The sequence below is a fragment of the Geospiza fortis genome, unplaced genomic scaffold (assembly GCF_000277835.1).
Source record: "Geospiza fortis unplaced genomic scaffold, GeoFor_1.0 scaffold2451, whole genome shotgun sequence".
NCBI lineage: Eukaryota > Metazoa > Chordata > Aves > Passeriformes > Thraupidae > Geospiza > Geospiza fortis.
Window position 1 is genome coordinate 11,834 of NW_005054873.1, and position 6,554 is coordinate 18,387.

The window sequence follows — 6,554 nt, forward strand, 5'->3', positions numbered from 1 at the left end:
AAACGTTCTGTGCCTGCCACGGTGTGGCAGCAGGGTCGGGGCAGTGATTGTCCCGCTGCATTCGGCAGTGGAGAGACCACGCCCTTGCTCCCCTCCAACAGCGAGAATGTTCTGCTTTCCTCCGTGTTGTTTGAAGATTGACTGTGCGAATTGTGCAGAGACAACACAACAGATGAGGGAAAAATGACAAGAAAAAATCTGAGTGGTAAGGAGAGAAAGAGAAGGATTAATAATACTTGTATTAATACTTGAGATACTTTTGTGAAGAAGATGGGAGAGCCCAAACAATCCAAATGCCAGTGCAGAAGAACTGCAGAGAAAGTCTTGTAGCAATGTGCAATTACTTAGAGTCAGGAGTGTGACAAATACGGCTGCTTTTTCCTGAACCTCATAGTCCTTCACTTGCAATTGCTACAAGAAAGAGTTGAGCACTTTACAAAATTACAGTTGGTTAAGAACTTTGGACAAATGGGCCCAAGAACACAAGAAGCAGCCAGCCTAAGATAATAAAGTGAAAAAGTGACATTTTCAGGCAACCAGTGACTGGGCAAAACAAAATAGCAAACTAACTGCCCTAAAAACACTCACAGCAGACTAACTGCCCTAAAAGAGATAACCAGATTCCAAATTCAGTAGAGCAAAGGCCTGTGTATTAGTATTTCTGGGGTAAAGTATTAATAAAGCCTCTGGTATGGCTTTTATTAATATTGGGAGCTTTGTCTCTAGGGGAACAGGGAGTTTGAGATCTCGGCATAGCTCAGGCTGTGGCCGCAAGGCTGCCCACTAGCAAGCAAGAGTAGTTATCAGCTCTGATAGTGATTTCAAGCTCAAGATTTCAGCTGGCTTGCTAGGCAGTGATCAGCTTGGCCTTGAGGCTTCAGCAGACAGAGAGAGAGGAGAATGAGTGGCACAGCGTTCCGCAGAGATGGCTTTATTGAAGAAGTGTGTGAAGAAGTCCCGGTCAGCTCTCATTCTGAAGAGTGGGCTAAAATATGCCCCTTTTATAAAGTTTTAGAAGATTCAGATTTGACTAATAGTAAAAGTCCTAGCCTATAGAGTCACAGAAATATGCTCTAAGGCGAGAAGTCAGGGAGTCAAGAAGTAAAATTGCCGTCTCATTCTTATCATTCGATTCTCCACAGTGCTTTCCCCATGTCTGTAGAGACCGCTACAGTAAAGGTCTATTTTTGTGTCAGCACAGAAATCAGCCTTTCATTTCCTAGGCTGTTAACTGGAACCACAGCAGCTGCTGCGTGATAACGCAGTGCCAGGCACCACAGGAGAGTAGGTATGAAACACAGCCCTCAGTGTGTCCTGTGGCAGCTGGCACATCTGTTCAGTGCCTTCTAGATGAGATCATAGGGGGGAAGTAAAGGAAGGAAAAGTCTCAGAAAGGAAAAAAAAGGAAAAATAGAAAATGCATATTAGTGGAACATACTTCCAAATAAAAGTACCAGACCTGTCATATGTGTGTACAGGTCTTTGACTTCAAAGCAAATGTAGCTCTCTTCCTAAAAACAATTAAAATGGATAAATAAATAGGATGAAGGGCTTCTACTTCCTAACCCCCTTAATTTCCTTGTACACTGGCTACCGACAGGGTGATTCTATCTTGTTCTGCTATTTTGATCATTGGTGCTTTGAAGCAAAAATAGCAGCACCAGTGTCTTAAAAGACACTCTTTTCTTAGTGGCTGATTTGTGCAAGAGGCACTTTCATGTTACCAAAGTGTGATAAGCAATAACAAGATTAATTTTAAAAGCTGACCTTTGAAGCACAAAGCTTCAATCCTTGCTCAAAATTTTGTCCTTGAGGTTTGTACCTTACCTCATTACCTCGTTTTGAGGTAATAATAATGAGGTTTGTACCTTACCTTATCCTTACCTCATTGTAAGGTAAGGATAAAGCACATCATTTTAGCTAAGGTTGTGCTCTCATAATAGGATAATTTTTGGTTTTCCTCTCAAGTATTGTGAAGTAGCCTATGTTGTTGCTGTGGACATGAAATGGAATGAAGGGTGGTGCTGCAGGGTACACATTAGTTAGGGCCAATAGTAGAACTGTATTTGATAAGATCAGGTACTTTACCTACATATATCCACCCAGTGCAGTGCACATCAGATCACACAGAAATGTATCACTCCACAGCATCCTTGATCTAGCCAACGATTGCTGTTGATGTTACTTAGGATGTTATAATTCTCTTGACAGACAAGCTGACTAAAGAAAATGAACACACACAAAAGCCAACGATTGCTGTTGATGTTACTTAGGATGTTACAATTCTCTTGACAGACAAGCTGACTAAAGAAAATGAACACACACAAAGCTGTAGCCAATGCAGTTGAACTGAGTTCTTGCTTTTCCATTGAAAGAAATTGCAGTACTTTTTCTTTCTATCACTATTATTATTAGAATTGGATAGTTACTCTTAGCTAAGTGGCATAGCAGGATATTTATGGCTCACATCTGGGAAGAGAGACACTGATCGTATTTTGCCCAGGTGTAGGAAAGAAATTCCATTGTCACCTGACCAGAAGGGACTTGGAAATGTTTCAGTTGCTTATATATGCTGCACAAAAATTCTCACTTCTGTTTTGTCATGTTCCTTCCCTAGTTGTCTTCCTCCTGTACAGAAATACTTGGTGCTAAATGCAGAATATTTGTGTGAATTGAAGGAGCTCTCTCTGCTGACACCCAGAACATCCTGGCAGGCATTATAAAAAAGACAGAATGAAAGATTCCAGTTCCCATGCTGGGAAGAGTCTCAGCAGGGATTATTAGCAATTGCCTTGCTGCCTCTGCCCAGCTGCCATAGTGATCAGGAGAAATGGAAAGCCCAGGAAATGGAGCACAGGCTTTACTGTCTTCTTCCCTTTCCCTCACTCAATCTCTTTCATTTTTTTTTTATTTTCTGGCACAACACCACCTTAATTTGCTGTCTGTACAGAGGATTCCTGTGTGAAAATGGTCCTGGAAGTTGTGATATGAAGAGTTTTCTGAAAAGGAGCTTGTGGGCACTATCCATACTTATTTAATTGCAGTAGGTGCAATTGAATTTTAAAGACAGGCTCTTCAGAACCCTGGTAAGCTTTTTACTGGTGCATTTAGAGACCAGAGAAAGAAAACAAGCTGTGTTTGAAAATATTAATTACTCAGCAGTGAAAATTACAGAATTCACAAAATCAGTTGTAGCATCTCTAATCTAACCCTCCACCTTTTGCCAATGTAGCCATTGTCATTATAGCAGGTTTTACTTCTAGATCATGGACTAGTCACAGACTTATATCTTGCTTAAGTCTAACCTTAAAACTTGCAAACAAAAAATATACCAGAATGAATTAAAAATATTAACTAAGAGTTAAGTGCTTGAGTCTCCATGTTACATCCATTGTTAGGTGGAATGAAAAAAGGTTAACAAAACACTGTTCAGCTAAATGGAATTAAAACCTCTCAAATTTTAAATAAGGCTGGCCCTTAGAGATTTGAAGTAATTTTAAAATAGTTATAATTTGATACAGTTTTCCTGAGAGTCTTTGTGTAGTTAAAACCTTGTACAAGTAGTACTCAGATTTTCCTAGACAGGCCCTTTCTCTCGTGCCAGCATCTGACCTTTAGTTCCAGAAGTGCTCACCTAAAATTTGCAGTGAGAGAGAGCAGAGAAATTGCTAACACTCTGTGCTTCTCACACAGATGCAGAATTTGTTAGTGCAAAGAACTCAGGGACCATACAAAATAACTTCACTCAATTTTGCAAGAGAAAGTAAAAGTTTTACAGCAGTCCCTGGGGGATAATTCCTCCTGACTCTCAGTTTAGAAATCTTCTGGTTTGCCTTTTCACCTCATTCTCTTTTTATAGCAAAAAGTACAGTGTTCCAGGCTGTTCTTCTATGTTGCAAGGCAGAGCAAGAAACTGAGAGCCAGTGTATTTTAACACATATTTTGAAGAGCTACTAGACTCTATGTCTAAAATGAATGTTTGTCCCTTTCTTTGAAATACGCTGTGATCTGCAAGAGTCAGAACATTGGAGCAAGACAGGAAGGAGGTTGAATCACCAGAGCATTTGCCACTAAAGTGGCCAAGGTACATCCAGTTTTCTGAGTGTCACCAGGCTTGCAGTATTTCTGCGGCTCCATCACAATTTAACACATTTCTGTGCTGGCTCACTCTGGTCTTCTTTTAGCTATGAACAGCCTTTTTTAATGGTTTGATTGGAGAAGCTAAAAGAAGCAGAGAAAAAGGGTGTGTGTGTGGTGGGGAGGGGTGCCCAATAGTCTCTAAAGTGAACTGGACTACAGTGAATGTATTTCTGTCATCTTCAGATGTGGGCAGCTTGGGTAGAAGAGATTACAGGAACAGGATTTAATAATTCATCTGCAAGATGAATTAGCTACTGGTAAGAGCCTGAAAAGTGTGGCTGTGGTTGTATATAGGAGACTTTATAGAGGGAAGACTTGGGAAATTTATGAAGAAAAGAACCAAAACCAAATGGACAGACCAGGATTAAAATGAGATTAAAATACTTCAGCCTTTTTAGAGAATACTAATGTACCCTAGACAGCCAAGCCAGCATGAATTCATCCCTGCTGAAGCTGTGTTTCCTCTGACTGCTGCTGTCTAAAGTTAAACACAGTGGCCCTGACATATAAGCTCATTGTGTTTCCAGTAAACAGCAAAGGACTTTGAACACTCTTTGTCCCCAGTGGTCAATATTTAGTCTGAAAGAAAAAAAGAGAAAGCCACTGCCACTCTATGTATTTGGTTATCCTCAATATTGTACTGATATTCAAAATAGCCATCAGAAATGTCTGCTGCTTCTTACAAAACAGAATGTAAGCATGAAATATAGGGAGTTTTACCCCTATAAATGATTAGCAGGGGAAAAACCTTATTATCAAAGTTAGCCTCTGAAGTGAACAGCAGATACCTACAAGGAGAATATATCCATTGTGCAGCTGACAGTACAGGAATAACCAGGCAATCATCTGGTATCTGTATGTAAAGGAATAGTGCTGTCACTACAGAACTTCTCAGTGTTTGTGGAAGAGGTACAGCCTTTGCAGGTTACTTACATACTGGCACAACAAGTTATGCTAAACACATTATTCATTCCTCCTGCTGGAATGCAATGGCTTTGGATTTTTCCTAAGGAGACCAGCCTTACAAAACTTTTTTTCCTATATCTCTTTTTTTTGTCTTTTCTGTCTTTTCACAGGTTCCTCCTTGTCCCAAGTAAGTGTTGCACACGCTTCTCAAATTTCATTGCAACTGGCTGAAGGAGGTTAACCTCAAACATGTGTTTGCTGCTACTTCAGGCAGTGCCTTGCAGAGCAGAGCTGTGTGTCCATCCTGCTGAGCAGAACCTTAGGACACCCTGAACAGGAAGCTGTTTGTTTGATTTGTTGGCTGAATAATCAGCACAAGTGGCTCAAAATCAACTGGAGTGTGCAAACCCTTGTGCCCTTGCCTTCTGGTAAAAGCATGAGGCAGTAGGAGGAAAGCCAAGGAATCGGGAGGGGACAGGGCACACAAGTTGGAGTGAAGATAATTTGACAGTGATGTGCAGGACACAGATAACACAACTCAGAGGACACCAGGCTTCTCAGTTCAGCTCCCCCAAGACCATGAATGTCTGACCTGCCTGCACCTTTAGCTAGCTGTTAACACCACCTGCCTGCCTTGTCCTTGCTTATGAAAAATGGGAGCTGTACCTGATCTCAGGCAAAGCAAAAGAAAATATTATTCCCATTGCCCTGCACAAATGCTCAGTGCCATCAGAGCTGTTACAGTGGCAGAGGGGAAAGGTGCTTTCACAATGGAAAGTACTGGGATCTGGATGATTGGGCTGATCCTTTGCTACCTGGATAAATTCTCATCCCAAGATTGTTTCTGATCATAGTTTTAAAGTCCTGTCCTGTTATTGTACAGACTGAATAATTTCATAAGTAACTATTTCTTCTGAACAATTCAGGTTGCAGTTAGGTTACTGCAGGAGCAGTTGAGTCCCCAAATGTTCATCTCTGCTTTCCAAAGCCCTCCCAGCTTTCCAATGCCATTTGGTGTGGGGAACTGCAGGGACAAAGTGACCCAACTAAGACATAACTCACCAGAAGAAAAAGTTCATTTTTCAGCTACATCAGTGTCTCTTATGCTTGTGCACAGCAGGAGACAGCACCATGATAAGGATGGATGAGTAGTCAGGAATGACAGGCTTCCACTGTCATTCTGTGCCACTGCCCCAAAATCACTTGAGACTCTTTTCCCTCAGTCTTTTGGGTCTAACAGAACCTGTTTTAAAGAAATAATTGTTTAAAGATGAAAGTGTACCCTGAAAAGCGTGCAAGTGAGCAAAGAGGGACCTGGGAAGACTGAATAGAAATCACAAAAAAATTAAAATGATCTATTTATTTCTAAAAAAAAGACCTTATGGCCCTTTTTTTTTTTGATTGCTCCTTGTAATAAATAGTCAATAGTCACTCTCCCACATGCATACTGAAACAGAAGTAAAAAAAAATTTTTTTTGTTTTTAAAAATTCTGCAACTCTTATCCTCG

At 40.7% G+C, this 6,554-nt stretch overlaps 1 long non-coding RNA gene across 1 annotated transcript in view; it reads left to right on the forward strand.

The window, feature by feature from the left end:
* Positions 1–10: 10 nt before the first annotated feature.
* The window catches only part of LOC115949168, a 7,272-nt gene continuing 728 nt past the window's right edge, over positions 11–6,554 (forward strand). The window contains exon 1 of the long non-coding RNA XR_004082775.1: positions 11–205. This is a non-coding gene — a long non-coding RNA (uncharacterized LOC115949168). The remainder of the gene's footprint in view (positions 206–6,554) is intronic.